Raw genomic sequence first — 27,880 nt, 5'->3', positions numbered from 1 at the left:
TTCTCCTCATTCCTTGGTAAATCCACGTATCTACCCTTTTCCATCAATTTTGTCATCATAAGAACACAAGAGAATTTCTCCTCATTCCGTGGTAAATCCACGTATCTACACTTTTCCATCAATTTTGTCATCATAAGAACACAAGACAATTTCTCCTCATTCCATGGTAAATCTACGTATCTACCCTTTTCCATCAATTTTGTCATCATAAGAACACCAGACAATTTCTCCTCATTCCATGGTAAATCTACGTATCTACCCTTTTCCATCAATTTTGTCATCATAAGAACACAAGACAATTTCTCATTCCGTGGTAAATCCACGTATCTACCCTTTTCCATCAATTTTGTCATCATAAGAACGCAAGAGAATTTCTCCTCATTCCATGGTAAATCCACGTATCAACCTTTTCCATCAATTTTGTCATCATAAGAACGCCAGACAATTTCTCCTCATTCCATGGTAAATCCACGTATCTACCCTTTTCCATCAATTTTGTCATCATAAAACGCCAGACAATATCTCCTCATTCCATGGTAAATCTACGTATCTACCCTTTTCCATCAATTTTGTCATCATAAGAACACCAGACAATTTCTCCTCATTCCATGGTAAATCCACGTATCTACCCTTTTCCATCAATTTTGTCATCATAAGAACACCAGACAATTTCTCCTCATTCCATGGTAAATCTACGTATCTACCCTTTTCCATCAATTTTGTCATCATAAGAACACCAGACAATTTCTCCTCATTCCATGGTAAATCTACGTATCTACCCTTTTCCATCAATTTTGTCATCATAAGAACACCAGACAATTTCTCCTCATTCCGTGGTAAATCTACGTATCTACCCTTTTCCATCAATTTTGTCATCATAAGAACACAAGACAATTTCTCCTCATTCCATGGTAAATCTACGTATCTACCCTTTTCCATCAATTTTGTCATCATAAGAACACAAGACAATTTCTCCTCATTCCGTGGTTAATCCACGTATCTACCCTTTTCCATCAATTTTGTCATCATAAGAACACAAGATAATGTCTCCTCATACCGTGGTAAATCTACGTATCTACCCTTTTCCATCAATTTTGTCATCATAAGAACACGAGACAATTTCTCCTCATTCCATGGTAAATCTACGTATCTACCCTTTTCCATCAATTTTGTCATCATAAGAACACAAGACAATTTCTCATTCCGTGGTAAATCCACGTATCTACCCTTTTCCATCAATTTTGTCATCATAAGAACGCAAGAGAATTTCTCCTCATTCCATGGTAAATCCACGTATCAACCTTTTCCATCAATTTTGTCATCATAAGAACGCCAGACAATTTATCCTCATTCCATGGTAAATCCACGTATCTACCCTTTTCCATCAATTTTGTCATCATATGAACACAAGACAATTTCTCCTCATTCCATGGTAAATCTACGTATCTACCCTTTTCCATCAATTTTGTCATCATAAGAACACAAGACAATTTCTCCTCATTCCGTGGTAAATCCACGTATCTACCCTTTTCCATCAATTTTGTCATCATAAGAACACAAGAGAATTTCTCCTCATTCCATGGTAAATCTACGTATCTACCCTTTTCCATCAATTTTGTCATCATAAGAACACCAGACAATTTCTCCTCATTCCGTGGTAAATCCACGTATCTACCCTTTTCCATCAATTTTGTCATCATAAGAACACAAGAGAATTTCTCCTCATTCCATGGTAAATCTACGTATCTACCCTTTTCCATCAATTTTGTCATCATAAGAACACAAGACAATTTCTCCCCATTCCATGGTAAATCTACGTATCTACCCTTTTCCATCAATTTTGTCATCATAAGAACACAAGACAATTTCTCCTCATTCCGTGGTAAATCTACGTATCTACCCTTTTCCATCAATTTTGTCATCATAAGAACACAAGACAATTTCCCCTCATTCCATGGTAAATCTACGTATCTACCCTTTTCCATCAATTTTGTCATCATAAGAACACAAGAGAATTTCTCCTCATTCCGTGGTAAATCTAAGTATCTACCCTTTTCCATCTATTTTGTCATCATAAGAACACAAGAGAATTTCTCCTAATTCCATGGTAAATCTACGTATCTACCCTTTTCCATCAATTTTGTCATCATAAGAACACCAGACAATTTCTCCTCATTCCGTGGTAAATCTACGTATCTACCCTTTTCCATCAATTTTGTCATCATAAGAACACAAGAGAATTTCTCCTCATTCCATGGTAAATCTACGTATCTACCCTTTTCCATCAATTTTGTCATCATAAGAACACAAGACAAGTTCTCCTCATTCCGTGGTAAATCCACGTATCTACCCTTTTCCATCAATTTTGTCATCATAAGAACACAAGAGAATTTCTCCTCATTCCATGGTAAATCTACGTATCTACCCTTTTCCATCAATTTTGTCATCATAAGAACACAAGACAATTTCTCCCCATTCCATGGTAAATCTACGTATCTACCCTTTTCCATCAATTTTGTCATCATAAGAACACAAGACAATTTCTCCTCATTCCGTGGTAAATCTACGTATCTACCCTTTTCCATCAATTTTGTCATCATAAGAACACAAGACAATTTCCCCTCATTCCATGGTAAATCTACGTATCTACCCTTTTCCATCAATTTTGTCATCATAAGAACACAAGAGAATTTCTCCTCATTCCGTGGTAAATCTAAGTATCTACCCTTTTCCATCTATTTTGTCATCATAAGAACACAAGAGAATTTCTCCTAATTCCATGGTAAATCTACGTATCTACCCTTTTCCATCAATTTTGTCATCATAAGAACACCAGACAATTTCTCCTCATTCCGTGGTAAATCTACGTATCTACCCTTTTCCATCAATTTTGTCATCATAAAACGCCAGACAATATCTCCTCATTCCATGGTAAATCTACGTATCTACCCTTTTCCATCAATTTTGTCATCATAAGAACACCAGACAATTTCTCCTCATTCCATGGTAAATCCACGTATCTACCCTTTTCCATCAATTTTGTCATCATAAGAACACCAGACAATTTCTCCTCATTCCATGGTAAATCTACGTATCTACCCTTTTCCATCAATTTTGTCATCATAAGAACACCAGACAATTTCTCCTCATTCCATGGTAAATCTACGTATCTACCCTTTTCCATCAATTTTGTCATCATAAGAACACCAGACAATTTCTCCTCATTCCGTGGTAAATCTACGTATCTACCCTTTTCCATCAATTTTGTCATCATAAGAACACAAGACAATTTCTCCTCATTCCATGGTAAATCTACGTATCTACCCTTTTCCATCAATTTTGTCATCATAAGAACACAAGACAATTTCTCCTCATTCCGTGGTAAATCTACGTATCTACCCTTTTCCATCAATTTTGTCATCATAAGAACACAAGACAATTTCCCCTCATTCCATGGTAAATCTACGTATCTACCCTTTTCCATCAATTTTGTCATCATAAGAACACAAGAGAATTTCTCCTCATTCCGTGGTAAATCTAAGTATCTACCCTTTTCCATCTATTTTGTCATCATAAGAACACAAGAGAATTTCTCCTAATTCGATGGTAAATCTACGTATCTACCCTTTTCCATCAATTTTGTCATCATAAGAACACCAGACAATTTCTCCTCATTCCGTGGTAAATCTACGTATCTACCCTTTTCCATCAATTTTGTCATCATAAGAACACAAGAGAATTTCTCCTCATTCCATGGTAAATCTACGTATCTACCCTTTTCCATCAATTTTGTCATCATAAGAACACAAGACAAGTTCTCCTCATTCCGTGGTAAATCCACGTATCTACCCTTTTCCATCAATTTTGTCATCATAAGAACACAAGAGAATTTCTCCTCATTCCATGGTAAATCTACGTATCTACCCTTTTCCATCAATTTTGTCATCATAAGAACACAAGACAATTTCTCCCCATTCCATGGTAAATCTACGTATCTACCCTTTTCCATCAATTTTGTCATCATAAGAACACAAGACAATTTCTCCTCATTCCGTGGTAAATCTACGTATCTACCCTTTTCCATCAATTTTGTCATCATAAGAACACAAGACAATTTCCCCTCATTCCATGGTAAATCTACGTATCTACCCTTTTCCATCAATTTTGTCATCATAAGAACACAAGAGAATTTCTCCTCATTCCGTGGTAAATCTAAGTATCTACCCTTTTCCATCTATTTTGTCATCATAAGAACACAAGAGAATTTCTCCTAATTCCATGGTAAATCTACGTATCTACCCTTTTCCATCAATTTTGTCATCATAAGAACACCAGACAATTTCTCCTCATTCCGTGGTAAATCTACGTATCTACCCTTTTCCATCAATTTTGTCATCATAAGAACACAAGACAAGTTCTCCTCATTCCGTGGTAAATCCACGTATCTACCCTTTTCCATCAATTTTGTCATCATAAGAACACAAGAGAATTTCTCCTCATTCCATGGTAAATCTACGTATCTACCCTTTTCCATCAATTTTGTCATCATAAGAACACAAGACAATTTCTCCCCATTCCATGGTAAATCTACGTATCTACCCTTTTCCATCAATTTTGTCATCATAAGAACACAAGACAATTTCTCCTCATTCCGTGGTAAATCTACGTATCTACCCTTTTCCATCAATTTTGTCATCATAAGAACACAAGACAATTTCCCCTCATTCCATGGTAAATCTACGTATCTACCCTTTTCCATCAATTTTGTCATCATAAGAACACAAGAGAATTTCTCCTCATTCCGTGGTAAATCTAAGTATCTACCCTTTTCCATCTATTTTGTCATCATAAGAACACAAGAGAATTTCTCCTAATTCCATGGTAAATCTACGTATCTACCCTTTTCCATCAATTTTGTCATCATAAGAACACCAGACAATTTCTCCTCATTCCGTGGTAAATCTACGTATCTACCCTTTTCCATCAATTTTGTCATCATAAAACGCCAGACAATATCTCCTCATTCCATGGTAAATCTACGTATCTACCCTTTTCCATCAATTTTGTCATCATAAGAACACCAGACAATTTCTCCTCATTCCATGGTAAATCCACGTATCTACCCTTTTCCATCAATTTTGTCATCATAAGAACACCAGACAATTTCTCCTCATTCCATGGTAAATCTACGTATCTACCCTTTTCCATCAATTTTGTCATCATAAGAACACCAGACAATTTCTCCTCATTCCATGGTAAATCTACGTATCTACCCTTTTCCATCAATTTTGTCATCATAAGAACACCAGACAATTTCTCCTCATTCCGTGGTAAATCTACGTATCTACCCTTTTCCATCAATTTTGTCATCATAAGAACACAAGACAATTTCTCCTCATTCCATGGTAAATCTACGTATCTACCCTTTTCCATCAATTTTGTCATCATAAGAACACAAGACAATTTCTCCTCATTCCGTGGTAAATCTACGTATCTACCCTTTTCCATCAATTTTGTCATCATAAGAACACAAGACAATTTCCCCTCATTCCATGGTAAATCTACGTATCTACCCTTTTCCATCAATTTTGTCATCATAAGAACACAAGAGAATTTCTCCTCATTCCGTGGTAAATCTAAGTATCTACCCTTTTCCATCTATTTTGTCATCATAAGAACACAAGAGAATTTCTCCTAATTCCATGGTAAATCTACGTATCTACCCTTTTCCATCAATTTTGTCATCATAAGAACACCAGACAATTTCTCCTCATTCCGTGGTAAATCTACGTATCTACCCTTTTCCATCAATTTTGTCATCATAAGAACACAAGAGAATTTCTCCTCATTCCATGGTAAATCTACGTATCTACCCTTTTCCATCAATTTTGTCATCATAAGAACACAAGACAAGTTCTCCTCATTCCGTGGTAAATCCACGTATCTACCCTTTTCCATCAATTTTGTCATCATAAGAACACAAGAGAATTTCTCCTCATTCCATGGTAAATCTACGTATCTACCCTTTTCCATCAATTTTGTCATCATAAGAACACAAGACAATTTCTCCCCATTCCATGGTAAATCTACGTATCTACCCTTTTCCATCAATTTTGTCATCATAAGAACACAAGACAATTTCTCCTCATTCCGTGGTAAATCTACGTATCTACCCTTTTCCATCAATTTTGTCATCATAAGAACACAAGACAATTTCCCCTCATTCCATGGTAAATCTACGTATCTACCCTTTTCCATCAATTTTGTCATCATAAGAACACAAGAGAATTTCTCCTCATTCGGTGGTAAATCTAAGTATCTACCCTTTTCCATCTATTTTGTCATCATAAGAACACAAGAGAATTTCTCCTAATTCCATGGTAAATCTACGTATCTACCCTTTTCCATCAATTTTGTCATCATAAGAACACCAGACAATTTCTCCTCATTCCGTGGTAAATCTACGTATCTACCCTTTTCCATCAATTTTGTCATCATAAAACGCCAGACAATATCTCCTCATTCCATGGTAAATCTACGTATCTACCCTTTTCCATCAATTTTGTCATCATAAGAACACCAGACAATTTCTCCTCATTCCATGGTAAATCCACGTATCTACCCTTTTCCATCAATTTTGTCATCATAAGAACACCAGACAATTTCTCCTCATTCCATGGTAAATCTACGTATCTACCCTTTTCCATCAATTTTGTCATCATAAGAACACCAGACAATTTCTCCTCATTCCATGGTAAATCTACGTATCTACCCTTTTCCATCAATTTTGTCATCATAAGAACACCAGACAATTTCTCCTCATTCCGTGGTAAATCTACGTATCTACCCTTTTCCATCAATTTTGTCATCATAAGAACACAAGACAATTTCTCCTCATTCCATGGTAAATCTACGTATCTACCCTTTTCCATCAATTTTGTCATCATAAGAACACAAGACAATTTCTCCTCATTCCGTGGTTAATCCACGTATCTACCCTTTTCCATCAATTTTGTCATCATAAGAACACAAGACAATGTCTCCTCATACCGTGGTAAATCTACGTATCTACCCTTTTCCATCAATTTTGTCATCATAAGAACACGAGACAATTTCTCCTCATTCCATGGTAAATCTACGTATCTACCCTTTTCCATCAATTTTGTCATCATAAGAACACAAGACAATTTCTCATTCCGTGGTAAATCCACGTATCTACCCTTTTCCATCAATTTTGTCATCATAAGAACGCAAGAGAATTTCTCCTCATTCCATGGTAAATCCACGTATCAACCTTTTCCATCAATTTTGTCATCATAAGAACGCCAGACAATTTCTCCTCATTCCATGGTAAATCCACGTATCTACCCTTTTCCATCAATTTTGTCATCATATGAACACAAGACAATTTCTCCTCATTCCATGGTAAATCTACGTATCTACCCTTTTCCATCAATTTTGTCATCATAAGAACACAAGACAATTTCTCCTCATTCCGTGGTAAATCCACGTATCTACCCTTTTCCATCAATTTTGTCATCATAAGAACACAAGAGAATTTCTCCTCATTCCATGGTAAATCTACGTATCTACCCTTTTCCATCAATTTTGTCATCATAAGAACACCAGACAATTTCTCCTCATTCCGTGGTAAATCCACGTATCTACCCTTTTCCATCAATTTTGTCATCATAAGAACACAAGAGAATTTCTCCTCATTCCATGGTAAATCTACGTATCTACCCTTTTCCATCAATTTTGTCATCATAAGAACACAAGACAATTTCTCCCCATTCCATGGTAAATCTACGTATCTACCCTTTTCCATCAATTTTGTCATCATAAGAACACAAGACAATTTCTCCTCATTCCGTGGTAAATCTACGTATCTACCCTTTTCCATCAATTTTGTCATCATAAGAACACAAGACAATTTCCCCTCATTCCATGGTAAATCTACGTATCTACCCTTTTCCATCAATTTTGTCATCATAAGAACACAAGAGAATTTCTCCTCATTCCGTGGTAAATCTAAGTATCTACCCTTTTCCATCTATTTTGTCATCATAAGAACACAAGAGAATTTCTCCTAATTCCATGGTAAATCTACGTATCTACCCTTTTCCATCAATTTTGTCATCATAAGAACACCAGACAATTTCTCCTCATTCCGTGGTAAATCTACGTATCTACCCTTTTCCATCAATTTTGTCATCATAAGAACACAAGAGAATTTCTCCTCATTCCATGGTAAATCTACGTATCTACCCTTTTTCATCAATTTTGTCATCATAAGAACACAAGACAAGTTCTCCTCATTCCGTGGTAAATCCACGTATCTACCCTTTTCCATCAATTTTGTCATCATAAGAACACAAGAGAATTTCTCCTTATTCCGTGGTAAATCCACGTATCTACACTTTTCCATCAATTTTGTCATCATAAGAACACCAGACAATTTCTCCTCATTCCATGGTAAATCTACGTATCTACCCTTTTCCATCAATTTTGTCATCATAAGAACACCAGACAATTTCTCCTCATTCCATGGTAAATCTACGTATCTACCCTTTTCCATCAATTTTGTCATCATAAAACGCCAGACAATATCTCCTCATTCCATGGTAAATCTACGTATCTACCCTTTTCCATCAATTTTGTCATCATAAGAACACCAGACAATTTCTCCTCATTCCATGGTAAATCCACGTATCTACCCTTTTCCATCAATTTTGTCATCATAAGAACACCAGACAATTTCTCCTCATTCCATGGTAAATCTACGTATCTACCCTTTTCCATCAATTTTGTCATCATAAGAACACCAGACAATTTCTCCTCATTCCGTGGTAAATCCACGTATCTACCCTTTTCCATCAATTTTGTCATCATAAGAACACCAGACAATTTCTCCTTATTCCGTGGTAAATCTACGTATCTACCCTTTTCCATCAATGTTGTCATCATAAGAACACCAGAGAATTTCTCCTCATTCCCTGGTAAATCCACGTATCTACACTTTTCCATCAATTTTGTCATCATAAGAACACCAGACAATTTCTCCTCATTCCATGGTAAATCTACGTATCAACCCTTTTCCATCAATTTTGTCATCATAAGAACACCAGACAATTTCCCCTCATTCCATGGTAAATCTACGTATCTACCCTTTTCCATCAATTTTGTCATCATAAAACGCCAGACAATATCTCCTCATTCCGTGGTAAATCTACGTATCTACCCTTTTCCATCAATTTTGTCATCATAAGAACACAAGAGAATTTCTCCTCATTCCATGGTAAATCTACGTATCTACCCTTTTCCATCAATTTTGTCATCATAAGAACACCAGACAATTTCTCCTCATTCCGTGGTAAATCTACGTATCTACCCTTTTCCATCAATTTTGTCATCATAAGAACACAAGAGAATTTCTCCTCATTCCATGGTAAATCTACGTATCTACCCTTTTCCATCAATTTTGTCATCATAAGAACACAAGACAATTTCTCCTCATTCCGTGGTAAATCCACGTATCTACCCTTTTCCATCAATTTTGTCATCATAAGAACACAAGAGAATTTCTCCTCATTCCCTGGTAAATCCACGTATCTACACTTTTCCATCAATTTTGTCATCATAAGAAAACCAGACAATTTCTCCTCATTCCATGGTAAATCCACGTATCTACCCTTTTCCATCAATTTTGTCATCATAAGAACACCAGACAATTTCTCCTCATTCCATGGTAAATCTACGTATCTACCCTTTTCCATCAATTTTGTCATCATAAGAACACCAGACAATTTCTCCTCATTCCGTGGTAAATCCACGTATCTACCCTTTTCCATCAATTTTGTCATCATAAGAACACCAGACAATTTCTCCTTATTCCGTGGTAAATCTACGTATCTACCCTTTTCCATCAATTTTGTCATCATAAGAACACCAGACAATTTCTCCTCATTCCATGGTAAATCTACGTATCTACCCTTTTCCATCAATTTTGTTATCATAAGAACGCAAGAGAATTTCTCCTCATTCCATGGTAAATCCACGTATCAACCCTTTTCCATCAATTTTGTCATCATAAGAACACAAGACAATTTCTCCTCATTCCATGGTAAATCCACGTATCTACCCTTTTCCATCAATTTTGTCATCATAAGAACACAAGACAATTTCTCCTCATTCCATGGTAAATCTACGTATCTACCCTTTTCCATCAATTTTGTCATCATAAGAACACAAGAGAATTTCTCCTCATTCCGTGGTAAATCCACGTATCTACACTTTTCCATCAATTTTGTCATCATAAGAACACCAGACAATTTCTCCTCATTCCATGGTAAATCTACGTATCTACCCTTTTCCATCAATTTTGTCATCATAAGAACACAAGACAATTTCTCCTCATTCCGTGGTAAATCCACGTATCTACCCTTTTCCATCAATTTTGTCATCATAAGAACGCAAGAGAATTTCTCCTCATTCCATGGTAAATCCACGTATCAACCCTTTTCCATCAATTTTGTCATCATAAGAACGCCAGACAATTTCTCCTCATTCCATGGTAAATCCACGTATCTACCCTTTTCCATCAATTTTGTCATCATAAGAACACAAGACAATTTCTCCTCATTCCATGGTTAATCTACGTATCTACCCTTTTCCATCAATTTTGTCATCATAAGAACACAAGAGAATTTCTCCTCATTCCGTGGTAAATCCACGTATCAACCCTTTTCCATCAATTTTGTCATAACAGTAACGCAAGACAATTTCTCCTCATTCCATGGTAAATCCACGTATCTACCCTTTTCCATCAATTTTGTCATCATAAGAACGCAAGAGAATTTCTCCTCATTCCATGGTAAATCTACGTATCAACCCTTTTCCATCAATTTTGTCATCATAAGAACACAAGAGAATTTCTCCTCATTCCATGGTAAATCCACGTATCTACCCTTTTCCATCAATTTTGTCATCATAAGAACGCAAGACAATTTCTCCTCATTCCATGGTTAATCTACGTATCTACCCTTTTCCATCAATTTTGTCATCATAAGAACACAAGAGAATTTCTCCTCATTCCATGGTAAATCTACGTATCAACCCTTTTCCATCAATTTTGTCATCATAAGAACACAAGAGAATTTCTCCTCATTCCATGGTAAATCTACGTATCAACCCTTTTCCATCAATTTTGTCATCATAAGAACACAAGAGAATTTCTCCTCATTCCGTGGTAAATCCACGTATCAACCCTTTTCCATCAATTTTGTCATCATAAGAACGCAAGAGAATTTCTCCTCATTCCATGGTAAATCCACGTATCAACCCTTTTCCATCAATTTTGTCATCTTAAGAACACAAGAGAATTTCTCCTCATTCCATGGTAAATCTACGTATCAACCCTTTTCCATCAATTTTGTCATCATAAGAACACAAGAGAATTTCTCCTCATTCCGTGGTAAATCCACGTATCAACCCTTTTCCATCAATTTTGTCATCATAAGAACACAAGAGAATTTCTCCTCATTCCAAGGTAAATCTACGTATCTACTCTTTTCCATCAATTTTGTCATCATAAGAACACAAGAGAATTTCTCCTCATTCCATGGTAAATCTACGTATCAACCCTTTTCCATCAATTTTGTCATCATAAGAACACAAGAGAATTTCTCCTCATTCCATAGTAAATCTACGTATCTACCCTTTTCCATCAATTTTGTCATCATAAGAACACAAGAGAATTTCTCCTCATTCCATGGTAAATCTACATATCAACCCTGTTCCATCAATTTTGTCATCATAAGAACACAAGAGAATTTCTCCTCATTCCGTGGTAAATCCACGTATCAACCCTTTTCCATCAATTTTGTCATCATAAGAACACAAGAGAATTTCTCCTCATTCCATGGTAAATCTACGTATCAACCCTTTTCCATCAATTTTGTCATCATAAGAACACAAGAGAATTTCTCCTCATTCCATGGTAAATCCACGTATCAACCCTTTTCCATCAATTTTGTCATCATAAGAACACAAGAGAATTTCTCCTCATTCCATGGTAAATCTACGTATCAACCCTTTTCCATCAATTTTGTCATCATAAGAACACAAGAGAATTTCTCCTCATTCCATGGTAAATCTACATATCAACCCTTTTCCATCAATTTTGTCATCATAAGAACACAAGAGAATTTCTCTTCATTCCATGGTAAATCTACGTATCAACCCTTTTCCATCAATTTTGTCATCATAAGAACACAAGAGAATTTCTCCTCATTCCATGGTAAATCTACGTATCAACCCTTTTCCATCAATTTTGTCATCATAAGAACACAAGAGAATTTCTCCTCATTCCATGGTAAATCTACGTATCAACCCTTTTCCATCAATTTTGTCATCATAAGAACAAGAGAATTTCTCCTCATTCCATGGTAAATCTACGTATCAAGCCTTTTCCATCAATTTTGTCATCATAAGAACACAAGAGAATTTCTCCTCATTCCATGGTAAATCTACGTATCAACCCTTTTCCATCAATTTTGTCATCATAAGAACACAAGAGAATTTCTCCTCATTCCGTGGTAAATCCACGTATCAACCCTTTTCCATCAATTTTGTCATCATAAGAACACAAGAGAATTTCTCCTCATTCCATGGTAAATCTACGTATCAACCTTTTCCATCAATTTTGTCATCATAAGAACGTAAGAGAATTTCTCCACATTCCATGGTAAATCTACGTATCAACCCTTTTCCATCAATTTTGTCATCATAAGAACACAAGAGAATTTCTCCTCATTCCATGGTAAATCTACGTATCAACCCTTTTCCATCAATTTTGTCATCATAAGAACACAAGAGAATTTCTCCTCATTCCGTGGTAAATCCACGTATCAACCCTTTTCCATCAATTTTGTCATCATAAGAACACAAGACAATTTCTCCTCATTCCATGGTAAATCTACGTATCAACCCTTTTCCATCAATTTTGTCATCATAAGAACACAAGAGAATTTCTCCTCATTCCATGGTAAATCTACGTATCAACCCTTTTCCATCAATTTTGTCATCATAAGAACACAAGAGAATTTCTCCTCATTCCATGGTAAATCTACGTATCAACCCTTTTCCATCAATTTTGTCATCATAAGAACACAAGAGAATTTCTCCTCATTCCATGGTAAATCTACGTATCAACCCTTTTCCATCAATTTTGTCATCATAAGAACACAAGAGAATTTCTCCTCATTCCATGGTAAATCTACGTATCAACCCTTTTCCATCAATTTTGTCATCATAAGAACACAAGAGAATTTCTCCTCATTCCATGGTAAATCTACGTATCAACCCTTTTCCATCAATTTTGTCATCATAAGAACACAAGAGAATTTCTCTTCATTCCATGGTAAATCTACGTATCAACCCTTTTCCATCAATTTTGTCATCATAAGAACACAAGAGAATTTCTCCTCATTCCATGGTAAATCTACGTATCAACCCTTTTCCATCAATTTTGTCATCATAAGAACACAAGAGAATTTCTCCTCATTCCATGGTAAATCTACGTATCAACCCTTTTCCATCAATTTTGTCATCATAAGAACAAGAGAATTTCTCCTCATTCCATGGTAAATCTACGTATCAAGCCTTTTCCATCAATTTTGTCATCATAAGAACACAAGAGAATTTCTCCTCATTCCATGGTAAATCTACGTATCAACCCTTTTCCATCAATTTTGTCATCATAAGAACACAAGAGAATTTCTCCTCATTCCGTGGTAAATCCACGTATCAACCCTTTTCCATCAATTTTGTCATCATAAGAACACAAGAGAATTTCTCCTCATTCCATGGTAAATCTACGTATCAACCTTTTCCATCAATTTTGTCATCATAAGAACGTAAGAGAATTTCTCCACATTCCATGGTAAATCTACGTATCAACCCTTTTCCATCAATTTTGTCATCATAAGAACACAAGAGAATTTCTCCTCATTCCATGGTAAATCTACGTATCAACCCTTTTCCATCAATTTTGTCATCATAAGAACACAAGAGAATTTCTCCTCATTCCGTGGTAAATCCACGTATCAACCCTTTTCCATCAATTTTGTCATCATAAGAACACAAGACAATTTCTCCTCATTCCATGGTAAATCTACGTATCAACCCTTTTCCATCAATTTTGTCATCATAAGAACACAAGAGAATTTCTCCTCATTCCATGGTAAATCTACGTATCAACCCTTTTCCATCAATTTTGTCATCATAAGAACACAAGAGAATTTCTCCTCATTCCATGGTAAATCTACGTATCAACCATTTTCCATCAATTTTGTCATCATAAGAACACAAGAGAATTTCTCCTCATTCCATGGTAAATCTACGTATCAACCCTTTTCCATCAATGTTGTCATCATAAGAACACAAGAGAATTTCTCCTCATTCCGTGGTAAATCCACGTATCAACCCTTTTCCATCAATTTTGTCATCATAAGAACACCAGACAATTTCTCCTCATTCCGTGGTAAATCCACGTATCAACCCTTTTCCATCAATTTTGTCATCATAAGAACACCAGAAAATTTCTCCTCATTCCATGGTAAATCCACGTATCAACCCTTTTCCATCAATTTTGTCATCATAAGAACGCAAGACAATTTCTCCTCATTCCATGGTAAATCCACGTATCTACCCTTTTCCATCAATTTTGTCATCATAAGAACGCAAGACAATTTCTCCTCATTCCATGGTAAATCTACGTATCTACCCTTTTCCATCAATTTTGTCATCATAAGAACACAAGAGAATTTCTCCTCATTCCGTGGTAAATCCACGTATCAACCCTTTTCCATCAATTTTGTCATAACCGTAACGCAAGACAATTTCTCCTCATTCCATGGTAAATCCACGTATCTACCCTTTTCCATCAATTTTGTCATCATAAGAACACCAGACAATTTCTCCTCATTCCATGGTAAATCCACGTATCAACCCTTTTCCATCAATTTTGTCATCATAAGAACACCAGACAATTTCTCCTCATTCCATGGTAAATCCACGTATCAACCCTTTTCCATCAATTTTGTCATCATAAGAACACCAGACAAATTCTCCTCATTCCATGGTAAATCCACGTATCTTCCCTTTTTCATCAATTTTGTCATCATAAGAACGCAATACAATTTCTCCTCATTCCATGGTAAATCTACGTATCTACCCTTTTCCATCAATTTTGTCATCATAAGAACACCAGAAAATTTCTCCTCATTCCATGGTAAATCCACGTATCTACCCTTTTCCATCAATTTTGTCATCATAAGAAAACAAGAGAATTTCTCCTCATTCCATCGTAAATCCCCGTATCTACCCTTTTTCATCAATTTTGTCATCATAAGAACGCAAGACAATTTCTCCTCATTCCATGGTAAATCCACGTATCTACCCTTTTCCATCAATTTTGTCATCATAAGAACACAAGAGAATTTCTCCTCATTCCGTGGTAAATCTACGTATCAACCCTTTTCCATCAATTTTGTCATCATAAGAACACAAGAGAATTTCTCCTCATTCCGTGGTAAATCTACGTATCAACCCTTTTCCATCAATTTTGTCATCATAAGAATACCAGACAATTTCTCCTCATTCCATGGTAAATCTACGTATCTACCCTTTTCCATCAATTTTGTCATCATAAGAACACAAGAGAATTTCTCCTCATTCCATGGTAAATCCACGTATCTACCCTTTTCCATCAATTTTGTCATCATAAGAACACAAGAGAATTTCTCCTCATTCCGTGGTAAATCTACGTATCTACCCTTTTCCATCAATTTTGTCATCATAAGAACACAAGAGAATTTCTCCTCATTCCATGGTAAATCCACGTATCTACCCTTTTCCATCAATTTTGTCATCATAAGAACACAAGAGAATTTCTCCTCATTCCGTGGTAAATCTACGTATCTACCCTTTTCCATCAATTTTGTCATCATAAGAACACAAGAGAATTTCTCCTCATTCCGTGGTAAATCTACGTATCAACCCTTTTCCATCAATTTTGTCATCATAAGAATACCAGACAATTTCTCCTCATTCCATGGTAAATCTACGTATCTACCCTTTTCCATCAATTTTGTCATCATAAGAACACAAGAGAATTTCTCCTCATTCCATCGTAAATCCCCGTATCTACCCTTTTTCATCAATTTTGTCATCATAAGAACGCAAGACAATTTCTCCTCATTCCATGGTAAATCCACGTATCTACCCTTTTCCATCAATTTTGTCATCATAAGAACACAAGAGAATTTCTCCTCATTCCATGGTAAATCCACGTATCTACCCTTTTCCATCAATTTTGTCATCATAAGAACGCCAGACAATTTCTCCTCATTCCATGGTAAATCCACGTATCTACCCTTTTCCATCAATTTTGTCATCATAAGAACACAAGAGAATTTCTCCTCATTCCATGGTAAATCCACGTATCTACCCTTTTCCATCAATTTTGTCATCATAAGAACACAAGAGAATTTCTCCTCATTCCATGGTAAATCCACGTATCTACCCTTTTCCATCAATTTTGTCATCATAAGAACACCAGACAATTTCTCCTCATTCCATGGTAAATCCACGTATCTACCCTTTTTCATCAATTTTGTCATCATAAGAACGCAAGACAATTTCTCCTCATTCCATGGTAAATCTACGTATCTACCCTTTTCCATCAATTTTGTCATCATAAGAACACAAGAGAATATCTCCTCATTCCGTGGTAAATCCACGTATCAACCCTTTTCCATCAATTTTGTCATCAGAAGAACACAAGAGAATTTCTCCTCATTCCGTGGTAAATCCACGTATCTACCCTTTTCCATCAATTTTGTCATCATAAGAACACGAGAATTTCTCCTCATTCCGTGGTAAATCCACGTATCAACCATTTTCCATCAATTTTGTCATCATAAGAACACCAGACAATTTCTCCTCATTCCGTTGTAAATCCACGTATCTACCCTTTTCCATCAATTTTGTCATCATAAGAACACCAGACAATTTCTCCTCATTCAATGGTAAATCCACGTATCTACCCTTTTCCATCAATTTTGTCATCATAAGAACACCAGACAATTTCTACTCATTCCGTGGTAAATCCACGTATCTACCCTTTTCCATCAATTTTGTCATCATAAGAACGCAAGACTATTTCTACTCATTCCATGGTAAATCTACGTATCTACCCTTTTCCATCAATTTTGTCATCATAAGAACACCAGACAATTTCTACTCATTCCATGGTAAATCCACGTATCTACCCTTTTCCATCAATTTTGTCATCATAAGAACACCAGACAATTTCTCCTCATTCCATGGTAAATCCACGTATCTACACTTTTCCATCAATTTTGTCATCATAAGAACACCAGACAATTTCTCCTCATTCCGTGGTAAATCCACGTATCTACCCTTTTCCATCAATTTTGTCATCATAAGAACGCAAGACTATTTCTCCTCATTCTGTGGTAAATCCACGTATCTACCCTTTTCCATCAATTTTGTCATCATAAGAACACCAGACAATTTCTCCTCATTCCATGGTAAATCCACGTATCTACCCTTTTCCATCAATTTTGTCATCATAAGAACACCAGACAATTTCTCCTCATTCGATGGTAAATCCACGTATCTACCCTTTTCCATAAATTTTGTCATCATAAGAACAAAAGAGAATTTCTCCTCATTCCATGGTAAATCTACGTATCTACCCTTTTCCATCAATTTTGTCATCATAAGAACACAAGAGAATTTCTCCTCATTCCATGATAAATCTACGTATCAACCCTTTTCCATCAATTTTGTCATCATAAGAACACAAGAGAATTTCTCCTCATTCCATGGTAAATCTACGTATCTACCCTTTTCCATCAATTTTGTCATCATAAGAACACAAGAGAATTTCTCCTCATTCCATGGTAAATCTACGTATCAACCCTGTTCCATCAATTTTGTCATCATAAGAACACAAGAGAATTTCTCCTCATTCCGTGGTAAATCCACGTATCAACCCTTTTCCATCAATTTTGTCATCATAAGAACACAAGAGAATTTCTCCTCATTCCATGGTAAATCTACGTATCAACCCTTTTCCATCAATTTTGTCATCATAAGAACACAAGAGAATTTCTCCTCATTCCGTGGTAAATCCACGTATCAACCCTTTTCCATCAATTTTGTCATCATAAGAACACAAGAGAATTTCTCCTCATTCTATGGTAAATCCACGTATCAACCCTTTTCCATCAATTTTGTCATCATAAGAACACAAGAGAATTTCTCCTCATTCCATGGTAAATCTACGTATCAACCCTTTTCCATCAATTTTGTCATCATAAGAACACAAGAGAATTTCTCCTCATTCCGTGGTAAATCCACGTATCAACCCTTTTCCATCAATTTTGTCATCATAAGAACACAAGAGAATTTCTCCTCATTCCATGGTAAATCCACGTATCAACCCTTTTCCATCAATTTTGTCATCATAAGAACACCAGACAATTTCTCCTCATTCCGTGGTAAATCCACGTATCTACCCTTTTCCATCAATTTTGTCATCATAAGAACACCAGACAATTTCTCCTCATTCCATTGTAAATCCACGTATCTACCCTTTTCCATCAATTTTGTCATCATAAGAACACCAGACAATTTCTACTCATTCCATGGTAAATCCACGTATCAACCCTTTTCCATCAATTTTGTCATCATAAGAACACCAGACAATTTCTACTCATTCCGTGGTAAATCCACGTATCTACCCTTTTCCATCAATTTTGTCATCATAAGAACACCAGACAATTTCTACTCATTCCATGGTAAATCCACGTATCAACCCTTTTCCATCAATTTTGTCATCATAAGAACACCAGACAATTTCTCCTCATTCCATGGTATATCCACGTATCTACACTTTTCCATCAATTTTGTCATCATAAGAACACCAGACAATTTCTCCTCATTCCGTGGTAAATCCACGTATCTACCCTTTTCCATCAATTTTGTCATCATAAGAACGCAAGACTATTTCTCCTCATTCTGTGGTAAATCCACGTATCTACCCTTGTCCATCAATTTTGTCATCATAAGAACACCAGACAATTTCTCCTCATTCCATGGTAAATCCACGTATCTACCCTTTTCCATCAATTTTGTCATCATAAGAACACCAGACAATTTCTCCTCATTCCATGGTAAATCCACGTATCTACCCTTTTCCATCAATTTTGTCATCATAAGAACGCAAGACAATTTCTCCTTATTCCATGGTAAATCCACGTATCTACCCTTTTCCATCAATTTTGTCATCATAAGAACACAAGAGAATTTCTCCTCATTCGATGGTAAATCCACGTATCAACCCTTTTCCATCAATTTTGTCATCATAAGAACGCCAGACAATTTCTCCTCATTCCATGGTAAATCCACGTATCTACACTTTTCCATCAATTTTGTCATCATAAGAACACCAGACAATTTCTCCTCATTCCATGGTAAATCCACGGATCAAATCTTTTCCATCAATTTTGTCATCATAAGAACGCAAGACAATTTCTCCTCATTCCATGGTAAATCTACGTATCAACCCTTTTCCATCAATTTTGTCATCATAAGAACACAAGAGAATTTCTCCTCATTCCATGGTAAATCCACGTATCAACCCTTTTCCATCAATTTTGTCATCATAAGAACACCAGACAATTTCTCCTCATTCCATGGTAAATCCACGTATCAACCCTTTTCCATCAATTTTGTCATCATAAGAACACCAGACAATGTCTCCTCATTCCATGGTAAATCCACGTATCTACCCTTTTCCATCAATTTTGTCATCATAAGAACACAAGAGAATTTCTCCTCATTCCATGGTAAATCTACGTATCAACCCTTTTCCATCAATTTTGTCATCATAAGAACACAAGAGAATTTCTCCTCATTCCGTGGTAAATCCACGTATCAACCCTTTTCCATCAATTTTGTCATCATAAGAACACAAGAGAATTTCTCCTCATTCCATGGTAAATCTACGTATCAACCCTTTTCCATCAATTTTGTCATCATAAGAACACAAGAGAATTTCTCCTCATTCCGTGGTAAATCCACGTATCAACCCTTTTCCATCAATTTTGTCATCATAAGAACACCAGACAATTTCTCCTCATTCCATGGTAAATCCACGTATCAACCCTTTTCCATCAATTTTGTCATCATAAGAACGCCAGACAATTTCTCCTCATTCCATGGTAAATCCACGTATCAACCCTTTTCCATCAATTTTGTCATCATAAGAACATGAGAGAATTTCTCCTCATTCCATGGTAAATCTACGTATCAACCCTTTTCCATCAATTTTGTCATCATAAGAACGCAAGAGAATTTCTCCTCATTCCATGGTAAATCTACGTATCAACCCTTTTCCATCAATTTTGTCATCATAAGAACACCAGACAATTTCTCCTCATTCCGTGGTAAATCCACGTATCAACCCTTTTCCATCAATTTTGTCATCATAAGAACACAAGAGAATTTCTCCTCATTCCATGGTAAATCTACGTATCAACCCTTTTCCATCAATTTTGTCATCATAAGAACACAAGAGAATTTCTCCTCATTCCATGGTAAATCTACGTATCAACCCTTTTCCATCAATTTTGTCATCATAAGAACACGAGAATTTCTCCTCATTCCGTGGTAAATCCACGTATCAACCCTTTTCCATCAATTTTGTCATCATAAGAACACAAGAGAATTTCTCCTCATTCCATGGTAAATCTACGTATCTACCCTTTTCCATCAATTTTGTCATCATAAGAAAACAAGAGAATTTCTCCTCATTCCATGATAAATCTACGTATCAACCCTTTTCCATCAATTTTGTCATCATAAGAACACAAGAGAATTTCTCCTCATTCCATGGTAAATCTACATATCTACCCTTTTCCATCAATTTTGTCATCATAAGAACACAAGAGAATTTCTCCTCATTCCGTGGTAAATCCACGTATCAACCCTTTTCCATCAATTTTGTCATCATAAGAACACAAGAGAATTTCTCCTCATTCCATGGTAAATCTACGTATCAACCCTTTTCCATCAATTTTGTCATCATAAGAACACAAGAGAATTTCTCCTCATTCCATGGTAAATCCACGTATCAACCCTTTTCCATCAATTTTGTCATCATAAGAACACAAGAGAATTTCTCCTCATTCCATGGTAAATCTACATATCAACCCTTTTCCATCAATTTTGTCATCATAAGAACACAAGAGAATTTCTCCTCATTCCATGGTAAATCTACGTATCAACCCTTTTCCATCAATTTTGTCATCATAAGAACACAAGAGAATTTCTCCTCATTCCATGGTAAATCTACGTATCAACCCTTTTCCATCAATTTTGTCATCATAAGAAAACAAGAGAATTTCTCCTCATTCCGTGGTAAATCCACGTATCAACCCTTTTCCATCAATTTTGTCATCATAAGAACACAAGAGAATTTCTCCTCATTCCATGGTAAATCTACGTATCAACCCTTTTCCATCAATTTTGTCATCATAAGAACACAAGAGAATTTCTCCTCATTCCGTGGTAAATCCACGTATCAACCCTTTTCCATCAATTTTGTCATCATAAGAACACAAGAGAATTTCTCCTCATTCCATGGTAAATCTACGTATCAACCCTTTTCCATCAATTCTGTCATCATAAGAACACAAGAGAATTTCTCCTCATTCCATGGTAAATCTACGTATCAACCCTTTTCCATCAATTTTGTCATCATAAGAACACAAGAGAATTTCTCCTCATTCCATGGTAAATCTACGTATCAACCCTTTTCCATCAATTTTGTCATCATAAGAACACAAGAGAATTTCTCCTCATTCCGTGGTAAATCCACGTATCAACCCTTTTCCATCAATTTTGTCATCATAAGAACACAAGAGAATTTCTCCTCATTCCATGGTAAATCTACGTATCTACCCTTTTCCATCAATTTTGTCATCATAAGAACACAAGAGAATTTCTCCTCAACCATGATAAATCTACGTATCAACCCTTTTCCATCAATTTTGTCATCATAAGAACACAAGAGAATTTCTCCTCATTCCATGGTAAATCTACGTATCAACCCTTTTCGATCAATTTTGTCATCATAAGAATACAAGAGAATTTCTCCTCATTCCGTGGTAAATCCACGTATCAACCCTTTTCCATCAATTTTGTCATCATAAGAACACAAGAGAATTTCTCCTCATTCCATGGTAAATCTACGTATCAACCCTTTTCCATCAATTTTGTCATCATAAGAACACAAGAGAATTTCTCCTCATTCCATGGTAAATCCACGTATCAACCCTTTTCCATCAATTTTGTCATCATAAGAACACAAGAGAATTTCTCCTCATTCCATGGTAAATCTACGTATCAACCCTTTTCCATCAATTTTGTCATCATAAGAACACAAGAGAATTTCTCCTCATTCCATGGTAAATCTACGTATCAACCCTTTTCCATCAATTTTGTCATCATAAGAACACAAGAGAATTTCTCCTCATTCCATGGTAAATCTACGTATCAACCCTTTTCCATCAATTTTGTCATCATAAGAACACAAGAGAATTTCTCCTCATTCCATGGTAAATCTACGTATCAACCCTTTTCCATCAATTTTGTCATCATAAGAACACAAGAGAATTTCTCCTCATTCCGTGGTAAATCCACGTATCAACCCTTTTCCATCAATTTTGTCATCATAAGAACACAAGAGAATTTCTCCTCATTCCATGGTAAATCTACGTATCAACCCTTTTCCATCAATTTTGTCATCGTAAGAACACAAGAGAATTTCTCCTCATTCCATGGTAAATCTACGTATCAACCCTTTTCCATCAATTTTGTCATCATAAGAACACAAGAGAATTTCTCCTCATTCCATGGTAAATCTACGTATCAACCCTTTTCCATCAATTTTGTCATCATAAGAACACAAGAGAATTTCTCCTCATTCCATGGTAAATCTACGTATCAACCCTTTTCCATCAATTTTGTCATCATAAGAACACAAGAGAATTTCTCCTCATTCCGTGGTAAATCCACGTATCAACCCTTTTCCATCAATTTTGTCATCATAAGAACACAAGAGAATTTCTCCTCATTCCATGGTAAATCTACGTATCAACCCTTTTCCATCAATTTTGTCATCATAAGAACGCAAGAGAATTTCTCCTCATTCCATGGTAAATCTACGTATCAACCCTTTTCCATCAATTTTGTCATCATAAGAACACAAGAGAATTTCTCCTCATTCCATGGTAAATCTACGTATCAACCCTTTTCCATCAATTTTGTCATCATAAGAACACAAGAGAATTTCTCCTCATTCCATGGTAAATCTACGTATCAACCCTTTTCCATCAATTTTGTCATCATAAGAACACAAGAGAATTTCTCCTCATTCCATGGTAAATCTACGTATCAACCCTTTTCCATCAATTTTGTCATCATAAGAACACAAGAGAATTTCTCCTCATTCCGTGGTAAATCCACGTATCAACCCTTTTCCATCAATTTTGTCATCATAAGAACACAAGAGAATTTCTCCTCATTCCATGGTAAATCTACGTATCTACCCTTTTCCATCAATTTTGTCATCATAAGAACACAAGAGAATTTCTCCTCAACCATGATAAATCTACGTATCAACCCTTTTCCATCAATTTTGTCATCATAAGAACACAAGAGAATTTCTCCTCATTCCATTATAAATCTACGTATCAACCCTTTTCCATCAATTTTGTCATCATAAGAACACAAGAGAATTTCTCCTCATTCCATGGTAAATCTACGTATCAACCCTTTTCCATCAATTTTGTCATCATAAGAACACAAGAGAATTTCTCCTCATTCCATGGTAAATCTACGTATCAACCCTTTTCCATCAATTTTGTCATCATAAGAACACAAGAGAATTTCTCCTCATTCCATGGTAAATCTACGTATCAACCCTTTTCCATCAATTTTGTCATCATAAGAACACAAGAGAATTTCTCCTCATTCCGTGGTAAATCCACGTATCTACCCTTTTCCATCAATTTTGTCATCATAAGAACACAAGAGAATTTCTCCTCATTCCATGGTAAATCTACGTATCTACCCTTTTCCATCAATTTTGTCATCATAAGAACACAAGAGAATTTCTCCTCAACCATGATAAATCTACGTATCAACCCTTTTCCATCAATTTTGTCATCATAAGAACACAAGAGAATTTCTCCTCATTCCATGGTAAAACTACGTATCAACCCTGTTCCATCAATTTTGTCATCATAAGAACACAAGAGAATTTCTCCTCATTCCGTGGTAAATCCACGTATCAACCCTTTTCCATCAATTTTGTCATCATAAGAACACAAGAGAATTTCTCCTCATTCCATGGTAAATCTACGTATCAACCCTTTTCCATCAATTTTGTCATCATAAGAACACAAGAGAATTTCTCCTCATTCCATGGTAAATCCACGTATCAACCCTTTTCCATCAATTTTGTCATCATAAGAACACAAGAGAATTTCTCCTCATTCCATGGTAAATCTACGTATCAACCCTTTTCCATCAATTTTGTCATCATAAGAACACAAGAGAATTTCTCCTCATTCCATGGTAAATCTACGTATCAACCCTTTTCCATCAATTTTGTCATCATAAGAACACAAGAGAATTTCTCCTCATTCCATGGTAAATCTACGTATCAACCCTTTTCCATCAATTTTGTCATCATAAGAACACAAGAGAATTTCTCCTCATTCCATGGTAAATCTACGTATCAACCCTTTTCCATCAATTTTGTCATCATAAGAACACAAGAGAATTTCTCCTCATTCCGTGGTAAATCCACGTATCAACCCTTTTCCATCAATTTTGTCATCATAAGAACACAAGAGAATTTCTCCTCATTCCATGGTAAATCTACGTATCAACCCTTTTCCATCAATTTTGTCATCATAAGAACACAAGAGAATTTCTCCTCATTCCATGGTAAATCTACGTATCAACCCTTTTCCATCAATTTTGTCATCATAAGAACACAAGAGAATTTCTCCTCATTCCATGGTAAATCTACGTATCAACCCTTTTCCATCAATTTTTTCATCATAAGAACACAAGAGAATTTCTCCTCATTCCATGGTAAATCTACGTATCAACCCTTTTCCATCAATTTTGTCATCATAAGAACACAAGAGAATTTCTCCTCAATCCATGGTAAATCTACGTATCAACCCTTTTCCATCAATTTTGTCATCATAAGAACACAAGAGAATTTCTCCTCATTCCGTGGTAAATCCACGTATCAACCCTTTTCCATCAATTTTGTCATCATAAGAACACCAGACAATTTCTCCTCATTCCATGGTAAATCCACGTATCAACCCTTTTCCATCAATTTTGTCATCATAAGAACACCAGACAATTTCTCCTCATTCCATGGTAAATCCACGTATCAACCCTTTTCGATCAATTTTGTCATCATAAGAACACCAGACAATTCTCCTCATTCCAAGGTAAATCCACGTATCAACCCTTTTCGATCAATTTTGTCATCATAAGAACACCAGACAATTTCTCCTCATTCCATGGTAAATCCACGTATCAACCCTTTTCGATCAATTTTGTCATCATAAGAACACCAGACAATTTCTCCTCATTCCATGGTAAATCCACGTATCAACCCTTTTCCATCAATTTTGTCATCATAAGAACACCAGACAATTTCTCCTCATTCCATGGTAAATCCACGTATCAACCCTTTTCCATCTATTTTGTCATCATAAGAACACCAGACAATTTCTCCTCATTCCATGGTAAATCTACGTATCAACCCTTTTCCATCAATTTTGTCATCATAAGAACACAGGAGAATTTCTCCTCATTCCGTGGTAAATCCACGTATCAACCCTTTTCCATCAATTTTGTCATCATAAGAACACCAGACAATTTCTCCTCATTCCATGGTAAATCCACGTATCAACCCTTTTCCATCAATTTTGTCATCATAAGAACACCAGACAATTTCTCCTCATTCCATGGTAAATCCACGTATCAACCCTTTTCGATCAATTTTGTCATCATAAGAACACCAGACAATTCTCCTCATTCCATGGTAAATCCACGTATCAACCCTTTTCGATCAATTTTGTCATCATAAGAACACCAGACAATTTCTCCTCATTCCATGGTAAATCCACGTATCAACCCTTTTCGATCAATTTTGTCATCATAAGAACACCAGACAATTCTCCTCATTCCATGGTAAATCCACGTATCAACCCTTTTCCATCAATTTTGTCATCATAAGAACACCAGACAATTTCTCCTCATTCCATGGTAAATCCACGTATCAACCCTTTTCCATCTATTTTGTCATCATAAGAACACCAGACAATTTCTCCTCATTCCATGGTAAATCCACGTATCAACCCTTTTCGATCAATTTTGTCATCATAAGAACACCAGACAATTTCTCCTCATTCCGTGGTAAATCCACGTATCAACCCTTTTCCATCTATTTTGTCATCATAAGAACACCAGACAATTTCTCCTCATTCCATGGTAAATCTACGTATCAACCCTTTTCCATCTATTTTGTCATCATAAGAACGCAAGACAATTCTCCTCATTCCATGGTAAATCCACGTATCAACCCTTTTCCATCAATTTTGTCATCATAAGAACACCAGACAATTTCTCCTCATTCCATGGTAAATCTACGTATCAACCCTTTTCCATCTATTTTGTCATCATAAGAACGCAAGAGAATTTCTCCTCATTCCATGGTAAATCTACGTATCAACCCTTTTCCATCTATTTTGTCATCATAAGAACACCAGACAATTTCTCCTCATTCCGTGGTAAATCTACGTATCAACCCTTTTCCATCAATTTTGTCATCATAAGAACACCAGACAATTCTCCTCATTCCATGGTAAATCCACGTATCAACCCTTTTCCATCAATTTTGTCATCATAAGAACACCAGACAATTTCTCCTCATTCCGTGGTAAATCCACGTATCAACCCTTTTCCATCAATTTTGTCATCATAAGAACACAAGAGAATTTCTCCTCATTCCGTGGTAAATCCACGTATCAACCCTTTTCCATCAATTTTGTCATCATAAGAACACAAGAGAATTTCTCCTCATTCCATGGTAAATCTACGTATCTACCCTTTTCCATCAATTTTGTCATCATAAGAACACAAGAGAATTTCTCCTCAACCATGATAAATCTACGTATCAACCCTTTTCCATCAATTTTGTCATCATAAGAACACAAGAGAATTTCTCCTCATTCCATGATAAATCTACGTATCAACCCTTTTCCATCAATTTTGTCATCATAAGAACACAAGAGAATTTCTCCTCATTCCATGGTAAATCTACGTATCAACCCTTTTCCATCAATTTTGTCATCATAAGAACACAAGAGAATTTCTCCTCATTCCATGGTAAATCTACGTATCAACCCTTTTCCATCAATTTTGTCATCATAAGAACACAAGAGAATTTCTCCTCATTCCATGGTAAATCTACGTATCAACCCTTTTCCATCAATTTTGTCATCATAAGAACACAAGAGAATTTCTCCTCATTCCGTGGTAAATCCACGTATCAACCCTTTTCCATCAATTTTGTCATCATAAGAACACAAGAGAATTTCTCCTCATTCCATGGTAAATCTACGTATCTACCCTTTTCCATCAATTTTGTCATCATAAGAACACAAGAGAATTTCTCCTCAACCATGAT

General features: G+C 35.9%; 1 protein-coding gene across 3 annotated transcripts in view; it reads left to right on the top strand.

Annotated features, from left to right (window-relative positions):
* Positions 1-27,880, top strand: part of LOC145276871 (SPRY domain-containing protein 3-like) — a 333,878-nt gene that overhangs the window by 118,309 nt on the left and 187,689 nt on the right. The window lies entirely within an intron of this gene.

The sequence above is a fragment of the Euprymna scolopes genome, chromosome 5 (genome assembly GCF_053919585.1).
Source record: "Euprymna scolopes isolate OS-2025 chromosome 5, ASM5391958v1, whole genome shotgun sequence".
NCBI classification, from domain to species: Eukaryota; Metazoa; Mollusca; class Cephalopoda; order Sepiida; family Sepiolidae; genus Euprymna; species Euprymna scolopes.
The sequence above is the reverse complement of the archived record's forward strand: the minus strand, read 5'-3'. Positions and strand labels throughout refer to the sequence as shown.